Here is a 17,498-nt window from a genome sequence, read left to right as displayed (position 1 = left end):
AAGCAGGTTCCAATTGATGTGTCCTTGGAGAAAGACTTGTGCTCACCCTGCAGAAAGCTTTAATTCCTCAGAGTATTTTAAAATAAGCTTTCAGTGCTGAGCTTCCTTACCCAGACTTAACGAAATTCGAAAGATTTTTTTTGATAGGTAAAAATGAATAGTCTCAATAAATTAACTGTCTTTGAAGAGAAAAAAAATCAAAGCTGCATAAATGCACATCTTTCCTCAGTTTCTAAAACTATTTTTGGAATAGAAAAGTTTCCTATTTTATTCAGCAAGCAGGTTAATGACACTTCTTGTATATATGTAAAACTGTAGATGACAGCATGAAATGTAGCCAGATTTTATTAACTCCTTCCTCTGTTTGTACATATTGAGTACTCAGTGCAATTATTTTGAAATATACGCACCGCAATAAGGGCAGACCTTGAAACTGAGTCTTAACATCATTAATATTTTCCTCTTAATGCAATTTATTGCACCGTAACTGGATGGCACAATCTATGACCTGCATAAGGATGCAGAACCTTATTAATGCATCTCATTAAAGGAGCTAGAAACCCTACATAAAGCTGACTCACCAGGGAGATGCATCTTCTCTCTAACAGGACCTAAACAAAGGGCATAAGCCACGTCGCGGCCACAGGGTGATCCTGTAGGACAGCCTGGGAATAACTAAGCTTGTAGCAAAAAGCTTTGGGCTGCTGCTGATTGAATGACTCACAAAGCTGAGACTGACGAAGCCGGTAAACTCTACCCAATAAGAGCTTATGCAGATTTTGGCTTCAGCCCAGTAGAGCACTTAAGTTCATGCTTAATTATAAGCAAGTGACATGAGGCAATCTAGTTAAGCACGTGTTTAAGCGTGGCGAGGGGTAAAGACTTTATCTAGAGAAACACAGACGCGCCGGTAAGCCCTAAAAGTGAAAAAGCTCGAGAGGAGAGAGACCGAGACGCAACCCAAGTTGTAAAGGCGCAGGCAGCTTGGGTGGGAAGCTGCTCAGGGAACACGCGAGCTCTGAGGAGATCTGGCCTCCAGCAATTACCCAAACGGTTTATCGTGCGGGGTCGCGGGGGGCAGACACCCCGATCGCGGAGATTACAGCGCAGAGAGCCCACCCCGGCATCACCGGGGGGCGGGACGAGGGGAGAGGGATGCGCCGGGAGAGGAGGATGCGCCGGGACAGAGGGAGAGGGATGCGAGAGGGAGCCGGTCCCAGAGAAGGGCCGGGAGTCACCCCCGCTCCTCCCGTGCCGCCCCCTCCCCCCCCAGCGCCCGCACCGGGCACGAAGCCGCCGCACCGGGGACTCCCCCCGCCTCCTCCCCCCAAACCCCGGCTGTCCGGGGGGGGCTGAGGGTCCCATCACGCCCCATGGCCGGGCAGCCCCGAGCGGGGGTCGCGCACCCCCTCTCCCCGCATCCCACATCCCCGTTCCCCGTGTCCCCTCTTCCCGCATCCCTTCTCCCCACATCCCCTCTTCCCGCATCCCCGCTCCCCTCTTCCCCTCGCCCCACATCCCCGCATCCCCTCTCTCCATACCCCTGCATCCCTGCTCCCCACAACCCCTCTTCCCGCATCCCCTCTCCATATCCCCGCATCCCCTCTTCCCGCCCCTTCTCCCCACATCTCCTCTCCCCTCATCCCCTCTCCCCGCATCCCCACATCCCGGCATCCCCACCATCCCTTCTCCCCTCACCCCCTTTCCCCACATCCCCTCTCCCCTCATCCCCTCCCCACATCCCCTCTCCCCAGACCCCCTTTCCCCACATCCCCTCTCCCCGCATCCCCCCATCCCCATATCCCCTCATCCCGTCTCCCCTATCCCCTCATCCTCTCTCCCGTCTCCCTTCATGCCCACATCCCTTCTCCCCTTTCCCCCTAATCCCATATCCCCTCGCCCCTCTTCCCCTCTCCCGCCGCGGGCGCGCGCGGCCCTCGCGCCGCCCCCCGCTCCCGCCCCGCTCCCGCTCCCGCCCCCCCTCCCCCGGCCCGGGTGCGCGCGGTCCTCCGGGCGCCTTCCCATGGTGCCCCGCGCGCGGCGGCGCTCTGGCCGCGCGGTCGCTGTCACCGCCCGCAGCGCCCGAGGGACGGCGCCGCTCGCCCCGCCGCCGCCGCAGGAAGGAGCAGCCGCCGCCAACTTCCCCTCGGCCTCCGCTCCGCCGCCGCCTCCTCCTCCGCCGCCGCCGCCGCCTCCCCCCGCCGCCGCCCCGCCATGCCCGGGGCCGCGGCACGGGCCCTCTGAGCCGCCGCCGCCGCGCCCCGGCCCGGCCCGCCTTCTCCTCGCAGCCCCGCGGCCGGTGAGTGCGGGCGGGCCCGGCGGGAGGGAGGGAAGGAGGGAGGGAAAGGGCTGAGGGAGAGCGGGGGGCCTGCGGCTCGGCGCGTCCCGCCCGCCTGGGCCGCGCTTGGCCCCGCGGCGGGGAGGCCGGCGGGAGGCGCCGGGCCGGGCTCCTGCCCCGCTCCGCGCTGGAGGCGCCGGGATCGCCCTCCCGCTCCCCCGGGGCCGCTGCCCTCCCCGTGCCCCGCGGGGCCAAGCAGGCCTCGGCGGACGGACGGACAAAGAGCCGGGGGAGCCGCGGACAGACGGACGGGCGGGCGGGCGGCGCATCCCCCCCGGCTCCCGGGCGGCCGCATCCTCCCGCTGCCCGCGGCTCCATTGTTCCCGGTGTAAGAGAGGTGCGGTGTGCCGGCTTGTGCGAATGTGTTCCGTTTGATTTTATCTTTTGAATAACCTCGGAGCCTCCTCTCAGCCGCTCTGAGGAAAGCTTTTGAAAGGGACCTCTCTCCAGCGCCTGGAGCTGCTAACAAGTGCCGGGCTGGAAGTGGAAGTGGCTTGGGAGGGCAGGGGGACCAGTAGGACTTGAGGAGTAATTAGCTGGGCTTTAAACACTTTCATTCTTCATCGTCTTTCCTCTTCCCAGTTCCTGCCAAACCTCGGCTGGGATGAGTGCAGCAATGTTGGTGTTAAGCTCGCTCATAGAAAGGGAAGACATTTATGTTGCAAATGTAAATCATCCCTCTGTTCACTTTGGTTTTGTAAGCCATTCAGAGCAGCTGTTAGGGCTTTTGCAGAATGATAAAAAAAAAAGTAGATTTGTAGCATACAGCAATCACAGCTTTAGTCTCGCTTTGAAAGTCTACCTGGAGCACATGACCTACCTCTCTCTCTGCACACGTGTGACATTCTGGTCCAAAGTGTTCTGGATGTGAGAGATGTCTTATTTCTGTTGAGAAGCATCTTCACTGTTAGTACAAGGCAAATGACAGAGGACTGTGTTTTTTCTTTGGAATAGGATCTCAGTTGGTTTGTTTATTTGCTGTACTTATTTACAGGTTTCAGTAATACTTTGCAAACTTGCTGAGAATATGTACCTGGGCCTGTCATGCTTAGACCTTTTGGAGTACCCGTATTAGATTTCATCCTTGTAAGCGGTACAACTTTTGGAGGCATTCTTCAGGAGTTTGGTGATGCGGGCCTTGAGAAGGAAGGAGGTGGAAAAATAATGCTAAACTGTTATCAGTTTCTGAAGGTGTTCTCTGCTGTACTGAAAATCCAGTCAGATAAACTTATGGTCCATTCAGACTTAAAATATGTCCTGCTGCGTGAAAAGTTTGCATACCTTTGGGCAGTGTCAGTTTTTCACTGTTGCACTTCCAGTGTTTGGGATTCGTGCATGTGTCCAGTGACAGCTGTCATCTGCAGAAGCTTTGGCTGTGCTGGGAAGCCCCAGAGCTCACGAGGCCTGCTTCCCTGTGAATCTCATGGGATCTGCAGACTCCTGGAACAGGGTAGAGTCAGGTTTGTAGCAGAGACAGGCAAACCCCGCTATCATTGCGGTGAGTAAGGAAAACTCTACAAAGTTAATTTTTCAGTTGTACGATTTCCTGAAAACAGTTGTCGTGGCCTTTCTTGGTGAATATTCATCTGAATGTACGTGTGTATTCAGTTTCCAAAGCTATTTTCTTTGTAGTTGTTTCTGGATGTCTGCATGCCCCTCTTCCCCAAATATCCATGTAGTTGGTCAGTGAGCTCATGTAACTGCATAAAGCTAAAAAAGATGAGGCTGACCTCTTGTATTTAGCTGCCATGTGCACATGTACTTTTTCTGTCTTCGCTCCTCAGGCTAAGGCTTGAGACAACAGATGTAATCTCATATGTTTCTGTTTGCGTCCTTCTTGTCCGTATGTGTTTAATTTCTGCTGTATTGCAAACATATTCTATTTATGGAAAATCCCTAATATAATGGGTTATGAAATCAAATCATGAGTAGGTAAGTAGCTACTTGAAGAATCACAATGGTTAAAAAAAAAGGAAGAAAAAATTACTCTGAATGTGAAAAGTTATAGTGTAGACTAAATTGTTTACCTGCAGGAACGCATACTTCTGTAATACTATGTAGCTTCTAAAACCTGAAACTCTCTCTCAGTTCCAGAAGTTTACAGTTAGATCAAAGCCTGTGAGGTGGTGCAAAAGAAAGTGCAACTAAGCTTCTATTCCAGCTGGTAACCGTTAGCACATTCACGAAGTAAGTACGTTCTTAGTGTTCTCGTATGCACCAGTAGTGTTAGAGTTGAACTACGAGAAAACTAAGAACGTATTACTCTAGTGAAATGTGCTAACGGTACAGCTGAAAGAGCTTAGTTGACTTCTTTGCACTACAGGTTTGATAATGTAAATTTGGAAATAGAGAAGTTCAGGGTATTTCTTCTTAGACAAAACACTTTAAAATTTACTAATGGGGAGGAAGGGCTTGTTGTATTCTGGAGAAAAACAGAGTGGGATTACCTTCTGTATCTGCTGCTGGAGACTGGTGATTCTTGTCTAGGATCTCTGTAGAGTCTTCCTCCAGTGAGGACTGCTGTGTGCGCTGTTGTCCCATTGTAAATATGACAAATGGAGACCTGTCTGTGTGGGAGCAGCAGAGTGGGCCTTCATCTATCACAACCACCTTAAGTGTTTAGCATAACTTGAGATTGTTTGATTGAATTTTGGCTCCAATATAAAATACCTTTTCCTTGTGAGGTAACAAAAGTTAAATAAGAAGTAGGAATGTCAGTACAACATCTTTGATAAAGTTACTGCTGTTACCCTAAACGTGACACCAAGTGTCCAACTTTCTTGTCCAAACTTAACAATGTCTTCTGTATTAAATGAATGGGACAAGAAATGAAAAATAAATGCAATTGGAAAATAGTTTGTACTTTGAAGACTCTTAAATGGATCTAACAGAGAAGTAGATAGGTTTTATTTAAAATAAGTACTTTTTGTGCCTTTGCCTGGCATTTTAACGATAGCTGCATAACTGCATAAAGACAAATGAAGTAACACAAAGTCTCTGTGGATGTAAGTAGACATGGGTGTCTGCTTGTGTCAGGTTGCAGCGCTTATGTGAAGGATCAGTTCTGGGATTAACCTTGTATTTATTTGTTTTTTGAGGGAATTACGCATGGGAAAACATTATTTCTTGCAGTAAAGAGATTCATCAGATATTTTTTCCTTTTCTTTTTTTCACTTCTGTGTGTTGGAATCTGTGCAGGAACCCTTGAACTAGTATTGAGTTTATACATTTAACTTATTGTTTTTCAACAGCTGAGACAGTTATTGACAGGCCGTGCCAGCAAAACACAGTCATTGGCGATAATACATAGCTGTATGCCAAGCACAAACTTCTGTCTAACGAAAGTAAATCCATTCAGGTTTTCATGAGATTTATTTTCTTTTACACAAATGCTGTTAGTTACTTTATTTCAGTACTTTCCAGTGAAGTTAAAAGTGCAGCTCCATCTGTTTATCTCATAAGTACTCTATGAACATTTTAAGTACACATTTTTTTATCATCTACATGGAACAGAATATTTTATACATCAGCAATAATACCCTAAACTACACAAGCGGCATGGGTTTAACCTATTTAACTTAAAAATTTAAATACAATTTTAAATAAAATAACACATGTTAGTATTCCGATATTATATGTGTTTGAATTGTCTTCCCTGACTACATATAGACATATTTTTTCATATATCGTTGGATAAAATATCTGGAAAAATTTGTAATGTGTTCTCACAGAACTTGATTATAAGTGTGTCTGAGGGGGAAATTCCATGTCTTTTAGAAAGATCGTGGAAAGCACAATATGAAAAAGAGTTGGAATGTCCTGATAACTTCTTCCCTGTTGTCAGAATTTTATTTTGGGAGATAATGTAGAGATTGATATTACTTTTGCTCAGAAATAATTTTTCGTGTCCTCTTATATATTATCAGTGTGTTAATGTATTCAAGGCTATGATATCAAGAGGTAACAGTGTGAATATTGTAATATAGTTAATATATTACTAATTTATATTACTTCATGATTTCATTGCACTTTGGAAAGCAGCAGGACATAGCTCTGTAACGTATATTGTCCCGATCCTGCAGTTGATATGCTTTATTGCCATATTAGTGTTACAGTGTCTGTATCTTGTCACACTGTGCAGAAAACTTCAAGGCAGAACTGTCTAATTCTTCCCTTATGACTAGGATGGCATTTTTATAAGTGCAGACAGTCTGATGATTAAATGAAATCTGTGTGGGAAGAAGTTCCAACCTGCAAACAACAGTAGGATATAGTTTACGAACAGCCATCTATAAACCATCTGATCTCTTGAACTGGAAAAGACAAACAAGCCAAAAATCAAGGTCCATGTAAAGCAAAATAATTTCTTGATGTAACATGTGATACTCCTAATTCCTTAAGCTGTTGTGATATCTGTGTAAGTGATCAGATGTGATGCTGATAAGCCTTCTGCTCTAAAATAGTTTCAAATGGCTTCTGCATTCTTAAGGTAAAAGATGCCCATTGGTAAGATTTTCAACAAATATCTTAATGTTTTTGTAATAATGTCCCATAAGGTCTGTGTTAACTTTTATTCCTTATGTACCCCCAAATGGATAAAAAAGCCATCATTAAAAAGGTTTATGTTGCCAGTAACATTATGCCCAGGCCATGTTACCTTAGAGCGAGAGGTGAAGTGAGAAATAATCATGCTGGGCAGATTTGGCATTGTTCACTTGCAGTGTTTAAGAAAGGGGAAACAAACGTCTTTTTTTTTTTAACTCTCTGTATTTTAGCCACTATGTGGTTGCCCTGAAAACTTGACAGATTTCTTTTTTTCTGTTGTTGAGTTTAGATTTGAAACAGGGAAGTGGTGATGTGCTCCTAAAAGGCATGCATGCATATATATGTATATGTGTATGAAGCACCTTTAGCGCGTATTTCTGATTATGTCTGGCCTAAACTCTAGTCATAGAGTGAGACATGTTTAGCATAATATGAATTTTATTTTGCCATGCAACAAGCAGTGTGTTATGCACGTTAGCTGCCTGCAACATGTGTGTGTTTTGTGGTTTGCTGTGAAGAGGCAGAGCAAGTAAGCAACTTCTAAATTCACCATCTTTATACAGGCTTCCTTTGGTACTGAAAATTATTTAGTCTTGCTTTCAGCAAGTGCATTTGTAGTTTTTCATTGCAAACATTCTTCAGTTTTGTGAAGGGAGGTGAGGGGGAGCAAAATAAATGTTAAAGCCAAGGAATTAGTACATTTCATGGCATTCAGGGGTGATTTTTTGGTCTGTAAGCATTGTAACAGTGTTGCCAGATACAATGGATGATTTCAGAGTTTTTCAAATAAGAGTACTCTATCATGTCTGTTGCTGACCTCCTGAAGTGTGATTTTCCCTGGTTTTGACCACACACACAGTGGTTTCTGGCATAGGTCACTGTTCTGTGTGAATCTCTGTCAGACGAAACGTTGTCTGAGCTGGATTACGTTTGTCAGGCCTTTAAGTTGGGTCATTTAATAGCACTGAGCATTTCTAGATACAATGGTAACTACATAAATGAATCTAAGACATCTCATTTTGTGCTGTTAAAGTTTCTTTTAATAAAGAGTTCTTCATGAAGACTGGTAAACTCAACCAACTCTCTCTTTCCTAAAATAATCTTATGCTTCTTACCCTTTAGAAAACTTCTTTAATGACCAATGGTCAAGCGTAGAGAGAAGGGTGGTCAGTCTTCAGGATACAGAGATGTGATACAATTACTTTAGACTGCCATCGCTTCTAGGTTTTCTAGAAGTATTTGTGGAGTATTGCTTTTCAGCTTGTGTTTTGACATTCTAAACATATTTTTTTTGCATAAAATCTAGTGTGAAGGTGCCCTGTGTGAATATTGCTTTAACAATATGAAACAAAAATGAATCATTCATATGGGAGAAAGACTGCCGTCATCACTCAAGGAGGAAAGCTTTATTAGGCTGCTGTTCTCAGGAGCTTCCTCTGTCACTGTTGAATCTGACAGTTATACTCTATGATGAATTTTTGTCTGAGTCAGCAAAAAGATGTGAAAGTTGTGATTGTCTTCTGAGGATCGGGAAAGCTTGTATTGTCAGGGGTTGTAAGGACACAAGAGAAAGCTACTTGGCTTTAATCTTGCTTTTACTTTATAGAGATTATGAAGTTATCTTTTTAAAAGACTTGTAGAAAAGATTTTTTGTGTATTTAAAATGTATTTTTGTGATCACAAATTATTTATGCCCAACATGAAATTAAGGGATTGAGAGGGGGAATAAAATAGAATTCATGGGAAAGGAGCATGCAGAGAATGATCATCCAGTTGTCATAGTATATTTGCTTGAATATGTAGAATAGATGGCAATTTGTAGGCAAAACCAGTGGACTTGTCTTAATCTGACAGTTAAAAGTAGATCATGCAAACCAGGTGTGTTCAGGCTTTTCTAGGGGTAGTTAGGAACCTGTACTTTGTGTTACATACACCGTATCACATCAAATATAAGGCAGCTTTAAGTGCAAGTTCGCTGTCGCTTTTCAAGGAACAACAATGTGTAAGGGCAAACTGAGAGAAAACCTAATCTCTCAATTCTTTGCATGACCTCGCAGTTTACTGTCGAGTGAGCCTTTGTGTCATCCCCGGCTTACATTCTATATAGGTCACAGGACAGGCGTGGGGCTTTCCACAGTTGTGGTGGTGATGAGAGTATGGCTGCATGTTCAGAAAGCGTAGAATCTATTGTAGTTATGTGTTGCATACCTAAACTTTGTGGTAAAATTGGGCAGCTCTTCATTTCTCATCTTTGCTTGGGCACAAGTTCAGCGAAGGGGTCTCAGCTCTGTTGCTGGCATTTCAGTTGCCCAAAGTTGTTGCTCTGTTACCTGTGAGACACATCTGTGTGTTGAGGGAGCCTGGGTGAGTGCAGATTGAGGGCTTGAGACTTAACATAGTTGGATGAGAAAACAGTACCTGGAAAGCTGTCCATAAACACAGGACATGTTGGGTTTTTCTTTCACCAGAGTCCTTTAAGAGTATTTTCTTACTTTACAGATTGGTTTCCTGCTTGCTTAGAAGTATGGGTTTTGTTGAATGTATTTCAGTAAGACTTGGCTTGGACATGAAGTTATTTGGCTATGGGTACTCAGAAATTTCAGACCTGTTTGGGGTGGTAGCACCTAGTATTTGGCCTGTGAGTTAATGGCATCAAGAACCTTCAAGACATTTTTCCTAATAACCATAGGAATTATTATAAACATGAATCATATCTTTTGATCAGTTTGCGTTTCTGTTTTAGTGTATTCTAGCACTTAATTAGCCAGAGTTAGCTGCAGGATACCAAAGTCATTGAGGTAGAATCTAATTTCCACAATCATTTTATTCAAGAGGGCATAACCCTGAGAAGTCCCGAGTTTTATTTTTTGGATTATTTTCACTGTTAGTTAACTAGCCAAGATATCTGTGTTGTTATTGCTCTTATAAAATGACTTCTAGACATTTCATGTTTTGGCTTGCCTTGATCTGAAAATGGGCTTAAGCGCTTTAAAATTGTTTGAGAAATGTAAGACTGTAATGAGGAGCAATCACCTTGGGGTATGTGCTAGAAGTCAGCGGCATTCCTTGTTCATACCGTTCTCGGAGTATCAAGGTGAAGAGTTACCTGGAAGTTCTTGTTGGGGATGTGGTTAGTCTTTTGAAGAGGGATACACTACAGAAGCACATTGAATTTAGTAGTTACTTGATTTGACTTTTTTTGCCCTTTGGAGTGAGGATCAGCCAGATTAAAGCAGTCTGATTTACAATTCTGGAATTTTATGTAAGCAGATAGGAATAGTTCTTAGTTGATTTAATCTGACCACAAATATTGGTTATCAGTAGGGAGGTGGTGGGTTTGTTGCAACAATGTTGAAAAAAAATCCTAGCAGTACAGAAATGTGGTCTTGAAAAAACAACTTTGTTGTCTTGGGAAATATACATGGTCTGTAACAGGCTTGTTTTCCAAGAGGATGTTTTGAGAAAGTTGCTCAGTTCCACGAATTTAGAGTTAATTTCTGTTCCTTCTCCCTCTGCCTGATTTCATACTCTCTTTAAATACTGACATGCGCCCGTTCATGTGCCGACTCTTCTGCTTATTCTTGATGAAAAAGCTTGATGCTGTTCCCATGCTGTTGTAACAGAGTGCTGGTTAGGCCACAATGACCTCTGATTCCACTGATGAAAATTGCTCCCTGCTTCCCTGTTCATAACTGGTTGAATACTTGGTAGAACAGTGATGCATTTTCTTCGTGTTCGCTGTTGGTCAGTGGTTTCCCTAATGGAACATCTCCCTAATGGTGCATCCTTGTTTTTCATCACGTGTTGAAGGAAAGAAAGGGCTACCACCAGGACATACTGTCCGAGATGCTGCTTCTGCCAGTGCCTAAATCATTGAAATGTCACTGTTTTGATATTCTTATGTGGCTGCCATCTCTGAAGGGTCCTCGCCCCCTGTGGAAATGTCTTGTGTACCTCACCTGTGATTCTTTTTCTTTCCTCAGGGGATTATTATATGGGCTTATTTTTTTCATTGACTGTGTTAGGTGTGTGTTGCCTTGTGATTGTGTTAGCAAAGGTGAAGTAAATAAGCTTATTTATGTGCTAGTTTATCTTCTATGTTCTATGTGTAGTTTCATACTTTTTAGTTACTGGGTGCATTGGTCTTGTGAAATAGGTCCCTGAGAGGCCTTTACTTTTATTGTAGGTATGGTAGAACTATGACATTTGAGGAGTGGAGCAGTCAACAGCAATCTGTGTCTTTGAGCTCTAGGGAGGGCTGTTTCAGATCTTCTGTCCCAGACCACTGGTGTCTCTGAAAGGTGGCCACAGAAGGTAACGCTGTTGTACTTGAAAAACAATATAGAAAGCATAGAATTTCCTTGGTCTGTCTGCAGTGAATCTTTTCCTAAAGATACATTCACTCTATTACGTTTTAGACTAACTGGATTTTTTGAAGTTACTGGTCCTTGTGTAGGTGAAGGGTATGTTTGAAACACAGCTGAAATGCAATAAATGTACATAAAAAATGAAGTTACACTGAGATATGGCATTGCCTCTTCAGCAAGTTTAAATGAGAAAATGCTCCTTGCCATCACCATCATGTGAAAAGTCAGTTTACAGCCAGCCAAGGGTATTTCTCAGAACTTGTTTCTAGATGTTGTGCGGAATGTAATCTTACACTGAATAAGTTTTACCATAATGAAATTTGGGAAAAAAAAAATGTGTACTTAGTGCATGCTGGTGTTCTAAAATTGAGATTGCAACTTAGGAGAGTGGTTCCTGTATTCTGTAACGCTTGCATTGCCCTCACAGCCTGAAAGCCTGTGTTGCTTTCAAGTACTGAATTAAGATTTGGAAATATTGCTCTGTAGGGTTTGTTTTGTATCAGTTATCCATGTCCTCCTCATCTATAGTTTAGATTACTGTTGGTATTTTCCTGAAGGTTTTCCTTATGTTGTGTATGTAAAGGAGGGGTGGCTTCCAGAATCTATGAGACCATTTTTGCTGCTAACTTCAATTTTTTTTTGATCAAAACCTTCTTGATTGTATCTCTGTTGGCTTATTGTGCAGTTCAGTCTACGTGGATGTATTAAGTAATTGGCTTGGATTTTTCTGTAATTGTTATTTTTCTTCAGTATATGTAGATGTCCTTTTAGAATGCAATCAAGTTGCAGTAAAGATATTACAAGCAAGGAAGCAGGCTCATAGAAGGACAGTTTTAGGTGTAAGTCAAGCACACAAACATTAAAATTGCTGCATTGAGCTTTACCTGTGCCACCTTAATTTTACCATCCTGAGTGTACAGTGCTACATTACTAATAAATTGTACCTCAGCGTTATATTGTAGTGTTTTGTGATACATGAACACAGTATTCTGCCCCCACCTCCTGAAGCCCCTGCCTTTTCTGAATATACAAGATGCATGCTGCTCACTGAATAAGCAGCTGCTCTGTAATTTGCTATCTTCTTGTTGCATAACGTGTGTTCTCTCACTGTGCTCTGCTTAATCCTGCTTTGAAGGCAGAATGAATATATCTCTTTGTTATCAGTTATCAGTAGGCTTGTTATCCTATCATGGTTATCGGTAGGCTTGTAAGGCCTTCCCAGATAGTTCCTGCGGCTCTCTTCACACCTAAATCCTAGGTGCCCCTGTTTTGGAGACAAGGAAGTGGAAATATGAGTCCAGGAATGATTTGCCAAGGTAACAGATTGGCCCAACAGCAGTGTCAGAGCTGAGAAAAGAATCCAAATCTCTCACAGTTCAGTTACAGCATCCTGGTGGTAACCAGTGTTTCTCTCTTCAGCCTTATTGTCATGCTAACCATTACTTGATGACAGCCCTACATCTGTGTGTCCACATTCCTCTGGTGATTCTCCACCAAAGTGGCTACTCTGCATTCAGTGGAAACAGACTGGTTGTTCTTCCCTGTGGTTGGTTCCCAGGAGAGGCCAGAGACCTCTCGTTCCACCTTCTCCAAGTAGCCACCAAAGCATCCAGGGCCTTAACCTTTCCATCTTGCGTGTGCCACCTTCTTCCCTCAGGAGCTGTGTTGGCTACTGGAACAAGAGCACTGTAAAGTGATTAGTTCACCCTTGTGACCTATTAAACATTGCTTATTCTTACAAGAATATCACTACACCTCAGGGAAAATTTCTTATTTTATGCCTGGAGAATTTGATACCTGGGAATAAGGTGAAAGTTTGTGTTTAGTGTGGATGTCCACCGAGCTCTTTAAGAATTTTTTTAAAAAAATCTAACATACAGCATTGCATTCATCTTGATATTTTCAATGTTATGCTATCATTTATTTAATTGCAACCTTTAGTACTCAGCATTTTGGGTAAATCTGACCCAAATGTGTCAGGATAAGCACCCAGAAAGTGAGGGAAGTATAAGTATTGATCACCTATTTTAAAAAAAATAATTTGGTAGAAATGGCTTATGTGGAATTGTGTAAGGTCTCTGGCAGGATCAAGGGTAGGATCGTATTTTGCAGGATAGCATCCAACTACTTAAATGGTTGTGATTTTCTTTTCCTGTTGTTCATGTCTTGTTTATACATATTTCCGCTTTTCCAACTAGTGGAGCAAGGGTGTTATGAACTATCTCACTAGTTTCACCTGTTTTTATGGAGCAGATCCATGCACTGTGTTGAAGGAAATGATGCTTTGCAGAAAAAAGATATGTATGTATCATATATGTTATCTTTTAATTAAAAATATCATAGTGCCAGTAGGCTGGGGAGGCAAATGATGATGAAATGGTTAAGGTACCTTAATCGTGGCAGTCCCTGACTTCTGTATATTTGCATGCAGCTTCTTGTGTTCTCCCAGGTCTTTTCGTGTATTTTTTTAAGGGTTTTAAAAAAGCAATCTGGAAAGAAACGCAAGAAATTGTTATACATGCATTTATACGGACCTTTGCCATGTGGGCCAGTAGGGTAACTGATAGCAGCAGCAGGTTGTCATCTGCTGTAAAACTGCGCCAGCACAGTGCTAGTTATGAGAAGAGATGCTTTGCAGATTGTAGAGGAGTGGTGAGACCCAAGGAATTTAAGGGCTTTTTTTTTTAAAAAAAAAATCACAGTTTTTAAAAAGCAACATATTTTTCTTTTCTGTTTATTTTCAAAGTGAAGTTATATGAGATGAGCTGAGGCAGTTAGGTTGTGAATGCTGAACAGGGAAGGGCCTGCTCCTGTACCCTGTTTTGAGCTGCTTCTGACGCGATCTGTACAGGAAATCCAGTCAGTGAGTTAACCTAGCACAAAATTTATAACTGAGGAAAAAATGTTGGCCAGGGTGGTGGAGTGTGTAAACGAGTGTGTCTTTCCATGAGCATCAGAGCACGCACAGAAGATAGGGTGGACTCTCACATTTAGGAGGAGGAAGCAGGGTTGCCCTTTTCAGTGACTGCTGTTAGATTGGCTCAGCTGTGTCATATAACTGTGCTGTTATCAAAACCAAATGAAAAAACTTTTGATTCATTATCTGAAGTATTTTTACGAAGATTCATCAAGGCATGCATGTGATATGAAATTTCACACAATTTTAACGAATTGGACTGAAGTTACAAACTACTAAGAGAACTTGGAAGATGCTGCTAGGCTTAGTTAGGCATAGTGCTTTCTTTCCTGCATGTGACTGTCATCTGAAGTGCCTGGACTGAGCCCTTTTGAGTGCCCGAGTTTCATAGCACAAGGGCAGAAACTGCATTGTTCTTTTGAAGGTAACTTTACAATGATAGAAATTCCCATATAAATTCTCAAGGTGAACTGTTTTCTAGTAGTTTGTAATTTAGTGCCACCAAATCAGTGGGCTGCTTTTCCAGTTGAAAATTAACATTGCCTATGATTTTTTTAATATTTTGAACATATTTGCTCTACTGGTGACATCCCTGTGGATCTTGACATGTAACTGTGGCTTTGTTAATAGAGTTTTGACACCAGATGATGGTTTTGCTGCTGATAATCTACTACTGATTTTAGGATCAACAAGGTGGTGAAGATTTTCACGCGTAGATAATTTTATGCTCAGTAAGTAGATTTTCTGTGTGTAATCCTGTTGATTGTAATAGGACTATTCACAGCTCAGTATGAGTATAAGAATTTGTGGGATCAGGCCCTGTACTGGCGTGTGTTCAGCAATATGGAGCATTTAGAAATAACCATGCAACAAGTCTTAAGAGTGTTTGTATCATATGTTGCATTTTAGAACGTGTTAATTTTATGACCTGTGAACATTTTCACAATGATTTATGTTTGATTACTTTCTTTTTGCAAGTCAACGCATTTTAATTTGTTTTTACAAACACTTGTGTTCATTTCAAAATCTTTATTTTAGCTATGTCTTATTTTTCTGAGCAGGGAGAAAAGATAATTTTATTGAATGTTTTTTTTTTATTTAGAATATTAAGTAGGGTGTTGTTTTTTACTTTCCAGGCTTCTGCAATATGTTAGAAATTGAACTTTTGATAGTGTGAAAGTTAGCTCTGTTTCCTTTTCTATTGGACTTCATCCACATTTTTGTAGTGCAGATAAATATTTTTTCTGATGTGAAAATACTCAACATGTTTAATGGCCTGATAGGGTTCTTAAAAGAATGTTATGAACCTGTCAAGTTCTAGTTTTTCTTTCTTTTGGAGAGGATTGCATTGATGGCAGTTTTATTCATGGTAATACTTAAACATAAGTAGTTTAAAATATGCTATTAGGCCACAGTGCTATCTCGTTCTTCGTTATCATTAGGAGTTGCAGAATTATTTGTGACTTTTGTACTTCCTTTTAGCAAGAAAGCTTTGAGGATGTAGATGCACGTTTTTCCTCCGATCTAAATTTGGCATAGCTGTTAGGTATGTCTGCATGACAGCTGTGACTTGTTCATTTGTGTGTGTACGCTGCATTTGCGCAGCAGTTTCACAATATGCTTTAATCTAATCTAACCGCTGACAACTGCTGATAGAAGCAGTCCTCTTCCCTCCTCCCTGCTTCTTCACTTCTCCATCTCCTGTAAGGATGGATTTTCTGGTGGGTACGTTTTTGTCCAGCTCCCCTCCTAGCTGCGGAATGCTGGGCTCAGCCCAGTGAAGGCAACAAGAAGCTCTGACTGGGGAGAAGTGTAAGGCACTGCCCCTTTGAGCAAGTAGCCCCATCCATCGGATTGTTGCTTGCAGCTGAATTATCGCAAGTTGGGTTGACTTTTTTTAAATAAGAAAACGTACCAAATGATAGAATCACCAGGTTGGAAAAGACCCATCGGATCATCGAGTCCAAATGTCTCATTGGAATAGCCTTTTGGTTGTTTGTTTCCCTGTCTGAATTTCATAATGTATTTATTTTACTCTTCACTTTCTGATAGTAGAATGTGAGCCTCTGTTGGTACAGTAACAGTCTAGTGGGGGCTCACTTGTAGTTGTTTTTTATAGGAGTTTGTCTACTTAGAAGGGGTTTGTTGGCACTGTCAGTAAAACAGCTCTGATTGTACAATGATTGGCTTTTTTATGTAGCTTAAACAATTCCAAAGTGAATTACACTACGTAGGGAAGGAAAAAAAGAATCAGTCCTGTACTAGAATGTTTGTTTAGGATATTTTGTAGATTTATATACATTACATTCATTTAAGTTCATGGTTTAGCACAAATTGCAATATGACCATAGTGTTGAGCCCTGAGAAGCAAACTGTGCTTAGAGGTTTCATAGATTGCCTTTTAAAATGTTTATTGTGATTTTGCATTGCTATCCTTTATACAGTTTCTTGTTTGGGCCCAGTGTGAGCTCCTCCTTCCACAGGCTGTTGTGGAAACAAGGATGTGGTAAGGTTGTGCTCAGGTACATGTTCTGTAGCTTCAGGTACTTGTTCATTAGGAAGTTTGTCTTATCTTAAATGAAAGCACACTTCTCCAAATGTGGAACTAAAATAATGTCATCAGACTACTCCCAGCTTACCCTGAAACCTTTAATTGAGCTCAGCCTCCACTTTTGTGAGGGGAGTTTGGAGGTGGATGTTTTCATCAGAATGGAATTGAGTTGCTAAAGGCAGGTTAGAAATGCTCTTGTGCATCCTGGCTTTTATGTTTGGGTTGTTGAGCAGTAGAAAATATGGTCCAAGGGAGTTTATGGCTAAATATGGAAGGGATATTTCTATCTCAAGTTTTTGTTAGAAGCCTTCAGAAGGTGCTATGGTTTAACCCAGAAAAATAATTACCTTTTAACAAACTATATGTTCCTGTCTCCCTCAACCTTCTTCATTCTATTTTGCCTTGGAAAAACAGTGAGAAGTTAATATAGGAAAGAAATTGAGTGGGGTATGGGTATAGAACGTAGCAAGTCTTGCTCTTTAAGCTTAAAAAACATAGAAATCTTAAAACAACAAAGATTTTTGCAGGAAATTGATTACAAATAGAAAACTCCATCTTTAAAAAACAAAGTCAAAGCATTAAATTGGTTCTGTTCTACAAATAGACATTAAGTGCAGATGATTTTTGTATTTTCTTTATCTGTTTTTAATCCTTCAGCATATTCTCTTTTTTTCATCTCTCGTAAATAAACTTTTAAGTCCTAACTACAGAAACTCAACGCAGTACTGCATGCATGAATTTTATTTTTAAAGTGATCCCAATTAGTATTTCTGGGTACTT

At 42.1% G+C, this 17,498-nt stretch overlaps 1 protein-coding gene across 5 annotated transcripts in view; it reads left to right on the top strand.

The window, feature by feature from the left end:
• Positions 1–2,034: 2,034 nt before the first annotated feature.
• Positions 2,035–17,498, top strand: part of ZNF148 (zinc finger protein 148) — a 42,447-nt gene continuing 26,983 nt past the window's right edge. For 4 of the 5 annotated variants that reach the window (XM_069861476.1, XM_069861475.1, XM_069861474.1 and 1 more), the window contains exon 1: positions 2,035–2,299. The gene's annotated coding sequence lies outside the window, so the exon portion shown is untranslated. Of the gene's footprint in view, positions 2,300–3,710; positions 3,837–17,498 lie in introns of those variants that run through there. The other variant, XM_069861473.1, reaches the window with a different exon arrangement.

This window comes from Phaenicophaeus curvirostris, chromosome 7, assembly GCF_032191515.1.
Source record: "Phaenicophaeus curvirostris isolate KB17595 chromosome 7, BPBGC_Pcur_1.0, whole genome shotgun sequence".
NCBI lineage: Eukaryota > Metazoa > Chordata > Aves > Cuculiformes > Cuculidae > Phaenicophaeus > Phaenicophaeus curvirostris.
The sequence above is the reverse complement of the archived record's forward strand: the minus strand, read 5'-3'. Positions and strand labels throughout refer to the sequence as shown.